Source organism: Taudactylus pleione, unplaced genomic scaffold (genome assembly GCF_031769625.1).
Source record: "Taudactylus pleione unplaced genomic scaffold, aTauple2 ptg001095l, whole genome shotgun sequence".
Taxonomy (NCBI): Eukaryota; Metazoa; Chordata; class Amphibia; order Anura; family Myobatrachidae; genus Taudactylus; species Taudactylus pleione.
Genome location: NW_028285496.1, coordinates 1,477,164 through 1,496,932, shown reverse-complemented (window position 1 = coordinate 1,496,932; position 19,769 = coordinate 1,477,164).

Genomic DNA, 19,769 nt, shown 5'->3' with positions numbered 1-19,769 from the left:
TACTACTGTTCTGTCCTTGTGTAACCCAGGCACATATACTACAGTTCTCTCTTGTGTAACCTGGCTCATATACTACTGTTCTCTACTGGTGTAACCCAGGTGCATATACTACTGTTCTCTCCTGGTGTAAACCAGGCGCATATACTACTGTTCTCTCCTGGTGTAACCCAGGCACATATACTACTGTTCTCTCCTGGTGTAACTCAGGCACATCAGGGCCTAAACTAGGATTTTTGTCACCAGGGGCAAGACAGTAATTTGGCGCCCCCCATGTAATTCCCCCTGCAGTAGTGCCCATATTGTAATGCCCCCATAGTAATGCCCATATGTTAATACCCCCATAGTAATGCCCCTGTAGTGCCCACCATACAGTAATGCCCCTGTAGTGCCCATGCTCCCATATTAATGACCCTGTAGTGCCCATGCTTTCATAGTAATGCCCCTGTAGTGCCCATGCTCTCATAGTAATGCCCCTGTATTGTCCATGCCCCATAGTAATGCCCCTGTAGTGCAGCTTTTTAAAAAAAAAAATACTTACCTTGAACCCCGCTCCTGCATCCAGCGTCGCGTCCGGTCCGCCGACTGCTCCTTGGAACTATGGGGGAGATGTCATGACGTCTCCCCCATAGTGCCCGTGGGGAGAGCCGGAAGCTGGAGTTCGAGAGAGAACTCCAGCCTCCGGCTGCGGCTACACCGCGTCGCTGCAGAGAAGGAGCCGGGTGCCCGCTGGTAATAAATATTACCAGCGGACGTCCGGCTTGGAGCCTCTCAGCAGCGCCGGGCTGGAGGTCACTGGCACCAGGTACAGCGGCTCACCCGGTGCACGTGCACTTCCAGCCCCCCTCTAGTTGCGGCCCTGGGCACATATACTACTGTTCTCTCCTGGTGTAACCCAGGCACATATACTACTGTTCTCTCCTAGTGTAACCCAGGCACATATACTACTGTTCTCTCCTGGTGTAACCCAGGCACATATACTACTGTTCTCTCCTGGTGTAACCCAGGCGCATATACTACTGTTCTCTCCTGGTGTAACCCAGGCACATATACTACTGTTCTCTCCTAGTGTAACCCAGGCACATATACTACTGTTCTCTCCTGGTGTAACCCAGGTGCATATACTACTGTTCTGTCCTTGTGTAACCCAGGCACATATACTACTGTTCTCTCTTGTGTAACCTGGCTCATATACTACTGTTCTCTACTGGTGTAACCCAGGTGCATATACTACTGTTCTCTCCTGGTGTAAACCAGGCGCATATACTACTGTTCTCTCCTGGTGTAAACCAGGCACATTTACTACTATTCTCTCCTGGTGTAACCCAGGTACATATACTACTGTTCTCTCCTAGTGTAACCCAGGCACATATACTACTGTTCTGTCCTTGTGTAACCCAGACACATATACTACTGTTCTCTCCTAGTATAATTCAGGCACATATACTACTGTTCTCTCCTGGTGTAACCCAGGCACATATACTACTGTTCTCTCCTTGTGAAACCCATTACTGTTCTCTCCTGGTGTAACCCAGGCGCATATACTACTGTTCTCTCCTGGTGTAACATATACTACTGTTCTCTCCTGGTGTAACCCAGGCACATTTACTACTGTTCTCTCCTGGTGTAACCCAGGTACATATATACTACTGTTCTCTCCTGGTGTAACCCAGGCACATATAATACTGTTCTCTCCTGGTGTAACCCACTACTGTTCTCTCCTGGTGTAACCAGGCACATATACTACTGTTCTCTCCTGGTGTAACCCAGGCAAATATACTACTGTTCTCTCCTTATGTAACCCAGATACATATACTACTGTTCTCTCCTAGTGTAACCCAGGCACCTATACTACTGTTCTCTCCTGGTGTAACCCAGGCACATATACTACTCTTCTCTCCTGGTGTAACCCAGGCACATATACTACTGTTCTTTCATGGTGTAACCCAGGCACATATACTACTGTTCTCTCCTGGTGTAACCCAGGCACCTATACTACTGTTCTCTCCTGGTGTAACCCAGAAACATAAAATACTGTTCTCTCCTAGTTTAAACCACTATTGTTCTCTCCTGGTGTAACCCAGGCACATATACTCCTGTTTTCTCCTGGTGTTACCCAGGCACCTATACTACTGTTCTCTCCTGGTGTAACCCAGGCACATATATTACTGTTCTCTCCTGGTGTAACCCAGGCACCTATACTACTGTTCTCTCCTGGTCTAACCCAGGTACATATACTACTGTTCTCACCTGGTCTAACCAAGGTAGAAATACTACTGTTCTCCCCTGGTGTAACCCAGGCACGTATACTACTGAACTCTTCTGGTTTAGCCCAGGCGCATGTACTACTGTTCTCTCCTGGTGTAACCCAGGCGCTTATACTACTGTTCCCTCCTGCTGTATTCCAGGCGCATATACTACTGTTCTCTCCTGGTGTAACCCAGATACATAAACTACTGTTCTCTTCTGGTGTAACCCAGGCACATATACTACGGTTCTCTCCTGGTGTAACTCAGGTGCATATACTACTGTTCTCTCCTGGTGTAACATATACTACTATTCTCTCCTGGTGTAACCCAGGTGCATATACTACTGTTCTCTCCTGGTGTAACCCAAGCACATATACTATTGTTCTCTCCTGGTGTAACCCAGGCACATATACTACTGTTCTCTCCTGGTGTAACCAAGGACCATATACTACTGTTCTCTCCTGGTGTAACCCAGGAACCTATACTACTGTTCTATCCTGGTGTAACTTAGGCACATAAACTATTGTTCTCTCCCGATGTAACCCAGGCACATATACTACTGTTCTCTCCTGGTGTATCCCAGGCACATATACTACTGTTCTCTCCTGGTGTAACCCAGCCACATATACTACTGTTCTCTCCTGGTGTAACCGAGGCGCATATACTACTGTTCTCTCCTGGTGTAACCCAGGTACATATACTACTGTTCTCTCCTGGTGTAACCCAGGCACATATGCTACTGTTCTCTCCTGGTGTAACCCAGGCACATATGCTACTGTTCTCTCCTGGTGTAACCCAGGCACATATAATACTGTTCTCTCCTGGTGTAACCCAGGCACATATACTACTGTTCTCTCCTGGTGTAACCCAGGCACAAGTACTACTGTTATCTCCTGGTGTAACCTAGGCACATATGCTACTGTTCTCTCCTGGTGTAACCCAGGCACATATAATACTGTTCTCTCCTGGTGTAACCCAGGCACATATACTACTGTTCTCTCCTGCTGTAACCCAGACACATCCATACTGTTCTCTCCTGGTGTAACCCAGGCACAAGTACTACTGTTCTCCTGGTGTAACCCAGGCACATATACTACTGTTCTCTCCTGGTGTAACCCAGGCACATATACTACTGTTCTCTCCTGGTGTAACCTAGGTACATATACTACTGTTCTCTCCTGGTGTAACCCACTACTGTTCTTTCCTGGTGTAACCAGGCGCATATACTACTGTTCTCTCCTGGTGAAACCCAGGCACATATAATACTGTTCTCTCCTGATGTAACCCAGATACACATACTACTGTTCTCTCCTGGTGTAACCCAGGCACATATAATACTGTTCTCTCCTGGTGTAACCCAGGCACATTTATTACTGTTCTCTCCTGGTGTAACCCAGACACATCCATACTGTTCTCTCCTGGTGTAACCCAGGCACAAGTACTACTGTCATCTCCTGGTGTAAACAAGGCACATATACTACTGTTCTCTCCTGGTGTAACCCAGGCACATATACTACTGTTCTCTTCTGGTGTAACCCAGGCACATATACTACTGTTCTCTCCTGGTGTAACCCAGGCACATATACTACTGTTATCTCCTGGTGTAACCCAGGCACATATACTACTGTTCTCTCCTGGTGTAACCCAGGCACATATGCTACTGTTCTCTCCTGGTGTAACTCAGGCACATATGCTACTGTTCTCTCCTGGTGTAACTCAGGCACATATGCTACTGTTCTCTCCTGGTGTAACCCAGGCACATATAATACTGTTCTCTCCTGTTGTAACCCAAGCACATATACTACTGTTCTCTCCTGGTGTAACCCAGACACATCCATACTGTTCTCTCCTGGTGTAACCCAGGCACAAGTACTACTGTTCTCCTGGTGTAACCCAGGCACATATACTACTGTTCTCTCCTGGTGTAACCCAGGCACATATACTACTGTTCTCTCCTAGTGTAACCCAGGCACATATACTACTGTTCTCTCCTGGTGTAACCCAGGCACATATACTACTGTTCTCTCCTGGTGTAACCCAGGCGCATATACTACTGTTCTCTCCTGGTGTAACCCAGGCGCATATACTACTGTTCTCTCCTAGTGTAACCCAGGCACATATACTACTGTTCTCTCCTGGTGTAACCCAGGTGCATATACTACTGTTCTGTCCTTGTGTAACCCAGGCACATATACTACTGTTCTCTCTTGTGTAACCTGGCTCATATACTACTGTTCTCTACTGGTGTAACCCAGGTGCATATACTACTGTTCTCTCCTGGTGTAAACCAGGCGCATATACTACTGTTCTCTCCTGGTGTAACCCAGGCACATTTACTACTATTCTCTCCTGGTGTAACCCAGGTACATATACTACTGTTCTCTCCTAGTGTAACCCAGGCACATATACTACTGTTCTGTCCTTGTGTAACCCAGACACATATACTACTGTTCTCTCCTAGTATAATTCAGGCACATATACTACTGTTCTCTCCTGGTGTAACCCAGGCACATATACTACTGTTCTCTCCTTGTGAAACCCATTACTGTTCTCTCCTGGTGTAACCCAGGCGCATATACTACTGTTCTCTCCTGGTGTAACATATACTACTGTTCTCTCCTGGTGTAACCCAGGCACATTTACTACTGTTCTCTCCTGGTGTAACCCAGGTACATATATACTACTGTTCTCTCCTGGTGTAACCCAGGCACATATACTACTGTTCTCTCCTGGTGTAACCCACTACTGTTCTCTCCTGGTGTAACCAGGCACATATACTACTGTTCTCTCCTGGTGTAACCCAGGCAAATATACTACTGTTCTCTCCTGATGTAACCCAGATACATATACTACTGTTCTCTCCTAGTGTAACCCAGGCACCTATACTACTGTTCTCTCCTGGTGTAACCCAGGCACATATACTACTCTTCTCTCCTGGTGTAACCCAGGCACATATACTACTGTTCTTTCATGGTGTAACCCAGGCACATATACTACTGTTCTCTCCTGGTGTAACCCAGGCACCTATACTACTGTTCTCTCCTGGTGTAACCCAGAAACATAAAATACTGTTCTCTCCTAGTTTAAACCACTATTGTTCTCTCCTGGTGTAACCCAGGCACATATACTCCTGTTTTCTCCTGGTGTTACCCAGGCACCTATACTACTGTTCTCTCCTGGTGTAACCCAGGCACATATATTACTGTTCTCTCCTGGTGTAACCCAGGCACCTATACTACTGTTCTCTCCTGGTCTAACCCAGGTACATATACTACTGTTCTCACCTGGTCTAACCAAGGTAGAAATACTACTGTTCTCCCCTGGTGTAACCCAGGCACGTATACTACTGAACTCTTCTGGTTTAGCCCAGGCGCATGTACTACTGTTCTCTCCTGGTGTAACCCAGGCGCTTATACTACTGTTCCCTCCTGCTGTATTCCAGGCGCATATACTACTGTTCTCTCCTGGTGTAACCCAGATACATAAACTACTGTTCTCTTCTGGTGTAACCCAGGCACATATACTACGGTTCTCTCCTGGTGTAACTCAGGTGCATATACTACTGTTCTCTCCTGTTGTATCATATACTACTATTCTCTCCTGGTGTAACCCAGGTGCATATACTACTGTTCTCTCCTGGTGTAACCCAAGCACATATACTATTGTTCTCTCCTGGTGTAACCCAGGCACATATACTACTGTTCTCTCCTGGTGTAACCAAGGACCATATACTACTGTTCTCTCCTGGTGTAACCCAGGAACCTATACTACTGTTCTATCCTGGTGTAACTTAGGCACATAAACTATTGTTCTCTCCCGATGTAACCCAGGCACATATACTACTGTTCTCTCCTGGTGTATCCCAGGCACATATACTACTGTTCTCTCCTGGTGTAACCCAGCCACATATACTACTGTTCTCTCCTGGTGTAACCGAGGCGCATATACTACTGTTCTCTCCTGGTGTAACCCAGGTACATATACTACTGTTCTCTCCTGGTGTAACCCAGGCACATATGCTACTGTTCTCTCCTGGTGTAACCCAGGCACATATACTACTGTTCTCTCCTGGAGTATCCCAGGCACATATACTACAGTTCTCTCCTGGTGTAACCCAGCCGCATATACTACTGTTCTCTCCTGGTGTAACCCAGGCGCATATACTACTGTTCTCTCCTGGTGTAACCCAGGTACATATACTACTGTTCTCTCCTGGTGTAACTCAGGCACATATGCTACTGTTCTCTCCTGGTGTAACCCAGGCACATATAATACTGTTCTCTCCTGGTGTAACCCAGGCACATATACTACTGTTCTCTCCTGGTGTAACCCAGACACATCCATACTGTTCTCTCCTGGTGTAACCCAGGCACAAGTACTACTGTTCTCCTGGTGTAACCCAGGCACAAGTACTACTGTTATCTCCTGGTGTAACCTAGGCACATATGCTACTGTTCTCTCCTGGTGTAACCCAGGCACATATAATACTGTTCTCTCCTGGTGTAACCCAGGCACATATACTACTGTTCTCTCCTGCTGTAACCCAGACACATCCATACTGTTCTCTCCTGGTGTAACCCAGGCACAAGTACTACTGTTCTCCTGGTGTAACCCAGGCACATATACTACTGTTCTCTCCTGGTGTAACCCAGGCACATATACTACTGTTCTCTCCTGGTGTAACCTAGGTACATATACTACTGTTCTCTCCTGGTGTAACCCACTACTGTTCTTTCCTGGTGTAACCAGGCGCATATACTACTGTTCTCTCCTGGTGAAACCCAGGCACATATAATACTATTCTCTCCTGATGTAACCCAGATACACATACTACTGTTCTCTCCTGGTGTAACCCAGGCACATATAATACTGTTCTCTCCTGGTGTAACCCAGGCACATTTATTACTGTTCTCTCCTGGTGTAACCCAGACACATCCATACTGTTCTCTCCTGGTGTAACCCAGGCACAAGTACTACTGTCATCTCCTGGTGTAAACAAGGCACATATACTACTGTTCTCTCCTGGTGTAACCCAGGCACATATACTACTGTTCTCTTCTGGTGTAACCCAGGCACATATACTACTGTTCTCTCCTGGTGTAACCCAGGCACATATACTACTGTTATCTCCAGGTGTAACCCAGGCACATATACTACTGTTCTCTCCTGGTGTAACCCAGGCACATATGCTACTGTTCTCTCCTGGTGTAACTCAGGCACATATGCTACTGTTCTCTCCTGGTGTAACTCAGGCACATATGCTACTGTTCTCTCCTGGTGTAACCCAGGCACATATAATACTGTTCTCTCCTGTTGTAACCCAGGCACATATACTACTGTTCTCTCCTGGTGTAACCCAGACACATCCATACTGTTCTCTCCTGGTGTAACCCAGGCACAAGTACTACTGTTCTCCTGGTGTAACCCAGGCACATATACTACTGTTCTCTCCTGGTGTAACCCAGGCACATATACTACTGTTCTCTCCTGGTGTAACCTAGGTACATATACTACTGTTCTCTCCTGGTGTAACCCACTACTGTTCTTTCCTGGTGTAACCAGGCGCATATACTACTGTTCTCTCCTGGTGTAACCCAGGCAAATATACTACTGTTCTCTCCTGATGTAACCCAGATACATATACTACTGTTCTCTCCTGGTGTAACCCAGGCACCTATACTACTGTTCTCTCCTGGTGTAACATATACTACTGTTCTTTCATGATGTAACCCAGGCACCTTTACTACTGTTCCCTTTCTCGGTGTAACCCAGATACATAAAATATTGTTCCCTCCTAGTGTAAACCACTATTGTTCTCTCCTGGTGTAACCCAGGCACATATACTACTGTTTTCTCCTGGTGTTACCCAGGCACCTATACTACTGTTCTCTCCTGGTGTAACCCAGGCACATATATTACTGTTCTCTCCTGGTGTAACCCAGGCACCTATACTACTGTTCTCTCCTGGTGTAACCCAGGCACGTATACTACTGAACTCTTCTGGTTTAGCCCAGGTGCTTATACTACTGTTCCCTCCTGCTGTATTCCAGGCGCTTATACTACTGTTCTCTCCTGCTGTAACCCAGATACATAAACTACTGTTCTCTTCTGGTGTAACCCAGGCGCTTATACTACTGTTCCCTCCTGCTGTATTCCAGGCGCATATACTACTGTTCTCTCCTGGTGTAACCCAGATACATAAACTACTGTTCTCTTCTGGTGAAACCCACTACGGTTCCCTCCTGGTGTAACTCAGGTGCATATACTACTGTTCTCTCCTGGTGTAACATATACTACTATTCTCTCCCGGTGTAACCTAGGTGCATATACTACTGTTCTCTCCTGGTTTAACCCAAGCACATATACTACTGTTCTCTCCTGGTGTAACCCAGGCACATATACTACTATTCTCTCCTGGTGTAATCCAGGCGCATATACTACTGTTCTCTCCTGGTGTAACCCAGGCACCTATACTACTGTTCTCTCCTGGTGTAACCTATATAAATTATAGCCTGACGCTTGGCTCCCACTATCACCAACAACTCGCACAGACACCAACCCTGCTAACCAGGGCTCAGAGGTTCTCCACTCTGCGTGTTATGGCAGTCTCCAATGCAACAGACACCAACCCTGCTTACCAGGTCTCTGAGGTTCTCCACTCCGCGTGTTATGGCAGTCTCCAATGCAACAGACACCAACCCTGCTAACCAGGGCTCAGAGGTTCTCCACTCCGCGTGTTATGGCAGTCTCCAATACAACTGACACCAACCCTGCTATCCAGGGCTCAGAGGTTCTCCACTCCGCCTGTCATGTCAGTCTACAATGTAACAGACACCTGCCCTGCTAACCAGGGCTCAGAGGTACTCCACTCCGTGTGTTATGGCAGTCTTCAATGCAACAGTCACCAACCATGCTAACCAGGGCTCAGAGGTTCTCCACTCCGCGTGTCATGGCAGTCTCCATTTACTACTGTTCTCTCCTGGTGTAACCCAGGTACATATACTACTGTTCTCTCCTTGTGTAACCCAGGCACATATACTACTGTTCTGTCCTTGTGTAACCCAGGCACATATACTACTGTTCTCTCTTGTGTAACCTGGCTCATATACTACTGTTCTCTACTGGTGTAACCCAGGTGCATATACTACTGTTCTCTCCTGGTGTAAACCAGGCGCATATACTACTGTTCTCTCCTGGTGTAACCCAGGCACATATACTACTGTTCTCTCCTGGTGTAACTCAGGCACATCAGGGCCGAAACTAGGATTTTTGTCACCAGGGGCAAGACAGTAATTTGGCGCCCCCCATGTAATTCCCCGTGCAGTAGTGCCCATATTGTAATTCCCCCATAGTAATGCCCATATGTTAATACCCCCATAGTAATGCCCCTGTAGTGCCCACCATACAGTAATGCCCCTGTAGTGCCCATGCTCCCATATTAATGCCCCTGTAGTGCCCATGCTTTCATAGTAATGCCCCTGTAGTGCCCATGCTCTCATAGTAATGCCCCTGTATTGCCCATGCCCCATAGTAATATTCCTGTAGTGCCCTTACAGTAATGCCCCTGTAGTGCTCATGCCCCACAGTAATGCCCCTGTGGTAATGCCCCTGTAGTGCCCATGCCCCAATAGTAATGCCCCTGTAGTGCTCATGCCCCATTAGTAATGCCCCTTATTGCCTATGCCCCCATAGTAATGCCCCTGTGGTAATGCCCCTGCCCCCATAATAATGCCCCTGTAGTGCAGCTTATTAAAAAAAAAAATACTTACCTTGAACCCCGCTCCTGCATCCAGCGTCGTGTCCGGTCCGCCGACTGCTCCTTGGAACTATGGGGGAGATGTCATGACGTCTCCCCCATAGTGCCCGTGGGGAGAGCCGGAAGCTGGAGTTCGAGAGAGAACTCCAGCCTCCGGCTCCGGCTACACCGCGTCGCTGCAGAGAAGGAGCCGGGTGCCCGCTGGTAATAAATATTACCAGCGGACGTCCGGCTTGGAGCCTCTCAGCAGCGCCGGGCTGGAGGTTACTGGCACCAGGTACAGCGGCTCACCCGGTGCACGTGCACCTCCAGCCCCCCCCCTAGTTGCGGCCCTGGGCACATATACTACTGTTCTCTCCTGGTGTAACCCAGGCACATATACTACTGTTCTCTCCTAGTGTAACCGAGGCACATATACTACTGCTCTCTCCTGGTGTAACCCAGGCACATATACTACTGTTCTCTCCTGGTGTAACCCAGGCACATATACTACTGTTCTCTCCTGGTGTAACCCAGGCGCATATACTACTGTTCTCTCCTGGTGTAACCCAGGCACATATACTACTGTTCTCTCCTGGTGTAACCCAGGCACATATACTACTGTTCTCTCCTGGTGTAACCCACCACATATACTACAGTTCTCTCCTGGTGTAACCCAGGCACATATACTACTGTTCTCTCCTGGTGTACCCCAGGAACATAAACTACTGTTCTCTCCTGGTGTAACCCAGGCACATATACTACTATTCTCTCCTGGTGTAACCCAGGCGCATATACTACTGTTCTCTCCTGGTGTAACCCAGGCACCTATACTACTGTTCTCTCCTGGTGTAACCTATACAAATTATAGCCTGACGCTTGGCTCCCACTATCACCAACAACTCGCACAGACACCAACCCTGCTAACCAGGGCTCAGAGGTTCTCCACTCCGCGTGTTATGGCAGTCTCCAATGCAACAGACACCAACCCTGCTTACCAGGTCTCTGAGGTTCTCCACTCCGCGTGTTATGGCAGTCTCCAATGCAACAGACACCAACCCTGCTAACCAGGGCTCAGAGGTTCTCCACTCCGCGTGTTATGGCAGTCTCCAATACAACTGACACCAACCCTGCTATCCAGGGCTCAGAGGTTCTCCACTCCGCCTGTCATGTCAGTCTCCAATGTAACAGACACCAGCCCTGCTAACCAGGGCTCAGAGGTACTTCACTCCGCGTGTTATGGCAGTCTTCAATGCAACAGTCACCAACCATGCTAACCAGGGCTCAGAGGTTCTCCACTCCGCGTGTCATGGCAGTCTCCATTTACTACTGTTCTCTCCTGGTGTAACCCAGGTACATATACTACTGTTCTCTCCTTGTGTAACCCAGGCACATATACTACTGTTCTGTCCTTGTGTAACCCAGGCACATATACTACTGTTCTCTCTTGTGTAACCTGGCTCATATACTACTATTCTCTACTGGTGTAACCCAGGTGCATATACTACTGTTCTCTCCTGGTGTAAACCAGGCGCATATACTACTGTTCTCTCCTGGTGTAACTCAGGCACAATCATATACTACTGTTCTCTCCTGGTGTAACCCAGGCACATATACTACTGTTCTCTCCTAGTGTAACCCAGGCACATATACTACTGCTCTCTCCTGGTGTAACCCAGGCACATATACTACAGTTCTCTCCTGGTGTAACCCAGGCACATATACTACTGTTCTCTCCTGGTGTAACCCAGGCGCATATACTACTGTTCTCTTCTGGTGTAACCCAGGCACATATACTACTGTTCTCTCCTAGTGTAACCCAGGCACATATACTACTGTTCTCTCCTGGTGTAACCCAGGCACATATACTACTGTTCTCTCCTGGTGTAACCCACCACATATACTACTGTTCTCTCCTGGTGTAACCCAGGCACATATACTACTGTTCTCTCCTGGTGTAACCCAGGAACATATACTACTGTTCTCTCCTGGTGTAACCCAGGCACATATAATACTGTTCTCTCCTGGTGTAACCCAGACACATCCATACTGTTCTCTCCTGGTGTAACCCAGGCACATCCATACTGTTCTCTCCTGGTGTAACCCAGATACATATATTACTGTTCTCTCCTAGTGTAACCCAGGCACATATACTACTGTTCTCTCCTAGTGTAACCCAGGCACATATACTACTGTTCTGTCCTTGTGTAACCCAGGCACATATACTACTGTTCTCTCTGTGTAACCTGGCTCATATACTACTGTTCTCTACTGGTGTAACCCAGGTGCATATACTACTGTTCTCTCCTGGTGTAAACCAGGCGCATATACTACTGTTCTCTCCTGGTGTAACCCAGGCACATATACTACTGTTCTCTCCTGGTATAACTCAGGCACAATCATATACTACTGTTCTCTCCTGGTGTAACCCAGGCACATATACTACTGTTCTCTCCTAGTGTAACCCAGGCACATATACTACTGCTCTCTCCTGGTGTAACCCAGGCACATATACTACTGTTCTCTCCTGGTGTAACCCAGGCACATATACTACTGTTCTCTCCTGGTGTAACCCAGGCGCATATTCTACTGTTCTCTCCTGGTGTAACCCAGGCGCATATACTTCTGTTCTCTCCTAGTGTAACCCAGGCACATATACTACTGTTCTCTCCTGGTGTAACCTATATAAATTATAGCCTGACGCTTGGCTCCCACTATCACCAACAACTCGCACAGACACCAACCCTGCTAACCAGGGCTCAGAGGTTCTCCACTCTGCGTGTTATGGCAGTCTCCAATGCAACAGACACCAACCCTGCTTACCAGGTCTCTGAGGTTCTCCACTCCGCGTGTTATGGCAGTCTCCAATGCAACAGACACCAACCCTGCTAACCAGGGCTCAGAGGTTCTCCACTCCGCATGTTATGGCAGTCTCCAATACAACTGACACCAACCCTGCTATCCAGGGCTCAGAGGTTCTCCACTCCGCCTGTCATGTCAGTCTACAATGTAACAGACACCTGCCCTGCTAACCAGGGCTCAGAGGTACTCCACTCCGTGTGTTATGGCAGTCTTCAATGCAACAGTCACCAACCATGCTAACCAGGGCTCAGAGGTTCTCCACTCCGCGTGTCATGGCAGTCTCCATTTACTACTGTTCTCTCCTGGTGTAACCCAGGTACATATACTACTGTTCTCTCCTTGTGTAACCCAGGCACATATACTACTGTTCTGTCCTTGTGTAACCCAGGCACATATACTACTGTTCTCTCTTGTGTAACCTGGCTCATATACTACTGTTCTCTACTGGTGTAACCCAGGTGCATATACTACTGTTCTCTCCTGGTGTAAACCAGGCGCATATACTACTGTTCTCTCCTGGTGTAACCCAGGCACATATACTACTGTTCTCTCCTGGTGTAACTCAGGCACATCAGGGCCGAAACTAGGATTTTTGTCACCAGGGGCAAGACAGTAATTTGGCGCCCCCCATGTAATTCCCCGTGCAGTAGTGCCCATATTGTAATTCCCCCATAGTAATGCCCATATGTTAATACCCCCATAGTAATGCCCCTGTAGTGCCCACCATACAGTAATGCCCCTGTAGTGCCCATGCTCCCATATTAATGCCCCTGTAGTGCCCATGCTTTCATAGTAATGCCCCTGTAGTGCCCATGCTCTCATAGTAATGCCCCTGTATTGCCCATGCCCCATAGTAATATTCCTGTAGTGCCCTTACAGTAATGCCCCTGTAGTGCTCATGCCCCACAGTAATGCCCCTGTGGTAATGCCCCTGTAGTGCCCATGCCCCAATAGTAATGCCCCTGTAGTGCTCATGCCCCATTAGTAATGCCCCTTATTGCCTATGCCCCCATAGTAATGCCCCTGTGGTAATGCCCCTGCCCCCATAATAATGCCCCTGTAGTGCAGCTTATTAAAAAAAAAAATACTTACCTTGAACCCCGCTCCTGCATCCAGCGTCGTGTCCGGTCCGCCGACTGCTCCTTGGAACTATGGGGGAGATGTCATGACGTCTCCCCCATAGTGCCCGTGGGGAGAGCCGGAAGCTGGAGTTCGAGAGAGAACTCCAGCCTCCGGCTCCGGCTACACCGCGTCGCTGCAGAGAAGGAGCCGGGTGCCCGCTGGTAATAAATATTACCAGCGGACGTCCGGCTTGGAGCCTCTCAGCAGCGCCGGGCTGGAGGTTACTGGCACCAGGTACAGCGGCTCACCCGGTGCACGTGCACCTCCAGCCCCCCCCCCTAGTTGCGGCCCTGGGCACATATACTACTGTTCTCTCCTGGTGTAACCCAGGCACATATACTACTGTTCTCTCCTAGTGTAACCGAGGCACATATACTACTGCTCTCTCCTGGTGTAACCCAGGCACATATACTACTGTTCTCTCCTGGTGTAACCCAGGCACATATACTACTGTTCTCTCCTGGTGTAACCCAGGCGCATATACTACTGTTCTCTCCTGGTGTAACCCAGGCACATATACTACTGTTCTCTCCTGGTGTAACCCAGGCACATATACTACTGTTCTCTCCTGGTGTAACCCACCACATATACTACAGTTCTCTCCTGGTGTAACCCAGGCACATATACTACTGTTCTCTCCTGGTGTACCCCAGGAACATAAACTACTGTTCTCTCCTGGTGTAACCCAGGCACATATACTACTATTCTCTCCTGGTGTAACCCAGGCGCATATACTACTGTTCTCTCCTGGTGTAACCCAGGCACCTATACTACTGTTCTCTCCTGGTGTAACCTATACAAATTATAGCCTGACGCTTGGCTCCCACTATCACCAACAACTCGCACAGACACCAACCCTGCTAACCAGGGCTCAGAGGTTCTCCACTCCGCGTGTTATGGCAGTCTCCAATGCAACAGACACCAACCCTGCTTACCAGGTCTCTGAGGTTCTCCACTCCGCGTGTTATGGCAGTCTCCAATGCAACAGACACCAACCCTGCTAACCAGGGCTCAGAGGTTCTCCACTCCGCGTGTTATGGCAGTCTCCAATACAACTGACACCAACCCTGCTATCCAGGGCTCAGAGGTTCTCCACTCCGCCTGTCATGTCAGTCTCCAATGTAACAGACACCAGCCCTGCTAACCAGGGCTCAGAGGTACTTCACTCCGCGTGTTATGGCAGTCTTCAATGCAACAGTCACCAACCATGCTAACCAGGGCTCAGAGGTTCTCCACTCCGCGTGTCATGGCAGTCTCCATTTACTACTGTTCTCTCCTGGTGTAACCCAGGTACATATACTACTGTTCTCTCCTTGTGTAACCCAGGCACATATACTACTGTTCTGTCCTTGTGTAACCCAGGCACATATACTACTGTTCTCTCTTGTGTAACCTGGCTCATATACTACTATTCTCTACTGGTGTAACCCAGGTGCATATACTACTGTTCTCTCCTGGTGTAAACCAGGCGCATATACTACTGTTCTCTCCTGGTGTAACTCAGGCACAATCATATACTACTGTTCTCTCCTGGTGTAACCCAGGCACATATACTACTGTTCTCTCCTAGTGTAACCCAGGCACATATACTACTGCTCTCTCCTGGTGTAACCCAGGCACATATACTACAGTTCTCTCCTGGTGTAACCCAGGCACATATACTACTGTTCTCTCCTGGTGTAACCCAGGCGCATATACTACTGTTCTCTTCTGGTGTAACCCAGGCACATATACTACTGTTCTCTCCTAGTGTAACCCAGGCACATATACTACTGTTCTCTCCTGGTGTAACCCAGGCACATATACTACTGTTCTCTCCTGGTGTAACCCACCACATATACTACTGTTCTCTCCTGGTGTAACCCAGGCACATATACTACTGTTCTCTCCTGGTGTAACCCAGGCACATATAATACTGTTCTCTCCTGGTGTAACCCAGACACATCCATACTGTTCTCTCCTGGTGTAACCCAGGCACATCCATACTGTTCTCTCCTGGTGTAACCCAGATACATATATTACTGTTCTCTCCTAGTGTAACCCAGGCACATATATTACTGTTCTCTCCTAGTGTAACCCAGGCACATATACTACTGTTCTCTCCTAGTGTAACCCAGGCACATATACTACTGTTCTGTCCTTGTGTAACCCAGGCACATATACTACTGTTCTCTCTGTGTAACCTGGCTCATATACTACTGTTCTCTACTGGTGTAACCCAGGTGCATATACTACTGTTCTCTCCTGGTGTAAACCAGGCGCATATACTACTGTTCTCTCCTGGTGTAACCCAGGCACATATACTACTGTTCTCTCCTGGTATAACTCAGGCACAATCATATACTACTGTTCTCTCCTGGTGTAACCCAGGCACATATACTACTGTTCTCTCCTAGTGTAACCCAGGCACATATACTACTGCTCTCTCCTGGTGTAACCCAGGCACATATACTACTGTTCTCTCCTGGTGTAACCCAGGCACATATACTACTGTTCTCTCCTGGTGTAACCCAGGCGCATATTCTACTGTTCTCTCCTGGTGTAACCCAGGCGCATATACTTCTGTTCTCTCCTAGTGTAACCCAGGCACATATACTACTGTTCTCTCCTGGTGTAACCCAGGCACATATACTACTGTTCTCTCCTGGTGTATCCCACCACATATACTACTGTTCTCTCCTGGTGTAACCCAGGCACATATACTACTGTTCTCTCCTGGTGTAACCCAGGAACATATACTACTGTTCTCTCCTGGTGTAACCCAGGCACATATAATACTGTTCTCTCCTGGTGTAACCCAGACACATCCATACTGTTCTCTCCTGGTGTAACCCAGGCACATCCATACTGTTCTCTCCTGGTGTAACCCAGATACATATATTACTGTTCTCTCCTAGTGTAACCCAGGCACATATACTACTGTTCTCTCCTAGTGTAACCCAGGCACATATACTACTGTTCTGTCCTTGTGTAACCCAGGCACATATACTACTGTTCTCTCTTGTGTAACCTGGCTCATATACTACTGTTCTCTACTGGTGTAACCCAGGTGCATATACTACTGTTCTCTCCTGGTGTAAACCAGGCGCATATACAACTGTTCTCTCCTGGTGTAACCCAGGCACATTTACTACTATTCTCTCCTGGTGTAACCCAGGTACATATACTACTGTTCTCTCCTAGTGTAACCCAGGCACATATACTACTGTTCTGTCCTTGTGTAACCCAGACACATATACTACTGTTCTCTCCTAGTATAATTCAGGCACATATACTAAAGTTCTCTCCTGGTGTAACCCAGGCACATATACTACTGTTCTCTCCTTGTGAAACCCATTACTGTTCTCCCCTGGTGTAACCCAGGCGCATATACTACTGTTCTCTCCTGGTGTAACATATACTACTGTTCTCTCCTGGTGTAACTCAGGCACATTTACTACTGTTCTCTCTTGGTGTAACCCAGGCACATATATACTACTGTTCTCTCCTGGTGTAACCTAGGCACATATACTACTGTTCTCTCCTGGTGTACTCTCCTGGTGTAACCCAGGCACATATACTACTGTTCTCTCCTGGTTTAACCAGGCACATATACTACTGTTCTCTCCTGGTGTAACCCAGGCAAATATACTACTGTTCTCTCCTGATGTAACCCAGATACATATACTACTGTTCTCTCCTAGTGTAACCCAGGCACCTATACTACTGTTCTCTCCTGGTGTAACATATACTACTGTTCTTTCATGGTGTAACCCAGGCACCTTTACTACTGTTCCCTTTCTCGGTGTAACCCAGATACATAAAATACTGTTCTCTCCTAGTTTAAACCACTATTGTTCTCTCCTAGTGTAACCCAGGTACATATACTACTGTTTTCCCCTGGTGTTACCCAGGCACCTATACTACTGTTCTCTCCTGGTGTAACCCAGGCACATATATTACTGTTCTCTCCTGGTGTAACCCAGTCACCTATACTACTGTTCTCTTCTTTTGTAACATAGGTACATATACTACTGTTCTCACCTGGTCTAACCAAGGTAGATATACTACTGTTCTCTCCTGGTGTAACCCAGTCACGTATACTACTGAACTCTTCTGGTTTAGCCCAGGCGCATGTACTACTGTTCTCTCCTGGTGTAACCCAGGCACATATACTACTGTTCTCTCCTGGTGTAACCCAGGCACATATACTACTGTTCTCTCCTGGTGTAACCCAGGCGCATATTCTACTGTTCTCTCCTGGTGTAACCCAGGCACATATACTTCTGTTCTCTCCTAGTGTAACCCAGGCACATATACTACTGTTCTCTCCTGGTGTAACCCAGGCACATATACTACTGTTCTCTCCTGGTGTACCCCACCACATATACTACTGTTCTCTCCTGGTGTAACCCAGGCACATTTACTACTGTTCTCTCCTGGTGTAACCCAGGAACATATACTACTGTTCTCTCCTGGTGTAACCCAGGCACATATAATACTGTTCCTTCCTGGTGTAACCCAGACACATCCATACTGTTCTCTCCTGGTGTAACCCAGGCACATCCATACTGTTCTCTCCTGGTGTAACCCAGATACATATATTACTGTTCTCTCCTAGTGTAACCCAGGCACATATACTACTGTTCTCTCCTAGTGTAACCCAGGCACATATACTACTGTTCTGTCCTTGTGTAACCCAGGCACATATACTACTGTTCTCTCTTGTGTAACCTGGCTCATATACTACTGTTTTCTACTGGTGTAACCCAGGTGCATATACTACTGTTCTCTCCTGGTGTAAACCAGGCGCATATACAACTGTTCTCTCCTGGTGTAACCCAGGCACATTTACTACTATTCTCTCCTGGTGTAACCCAGGTACATATACTACTGTTCTCTCCTAGTGTAACCCAGGCACATATACTACTGTTCTGTCCTTGTGTAACCCAGACACATATACTACTGTTCTCTCCTAGTATAATTCAGGAACATATACTAATGTTCTCTCCTGGTGTAACCCAGGCACATATACTACTGTTCTCTCCTTGTGAAACCCATTACTGTTCTCTCCTGGTGTAACCCAGGCGCATATACTACTGTTCTCTCCTGGTGTAACATATACTACTGTTCTCTCCTGGTGTAACTCAGGCACATTTACTTCTGTTCTCTCTTGGTGTAACCCAGGCACATATATACTACTGTTCTCTCCTGGTGTAACCCAGGCACATATACTACTGTTCTCTCCTGGTGTAACCCACTACTGTTCTCTCCTGGTTTAACCAGGCACATATACTACTGTTCTCTCCTGGTGTAACCCAGGCAAATATAATACTGTTCTCTCCTGGTTTAACCAGGCACATATACTACTGTTCTCTCCTGATGTAACCCAGATACATATACTACTGTTCTCTCCTAGTGTAACCCAGACACCTATACTACTGTTCTCTCCTGGTGTAACATATACTACTGTTCTTTCATGGTGTAACCCAGGCACCTTTACTACTGTTCCCTTTCTCGGTGTAACCCAGATACATAAAATACTGTTCTCTCCTAGTTTAAACCACTATTGTTCTCTCCTAGTGTAACCCAGGTACATATACTACTGTTTTCCCCTGGTGTTACCCAGGCACCTATACTACTGTTCTCTCCTGGTGTAACCCAGTCACCTATACTACTGTTCTCTCCTGGTGTAACCCAGGTACATATACTACTGTTCTCACCTGGTCTAACCAAGGTAGATATACTACTGTTCTCTCCTGGTGTAACCCAGGCACGTATACTACTGAACTCTTCTGGTTTAGCCCAGGCGCATGTACTACTGT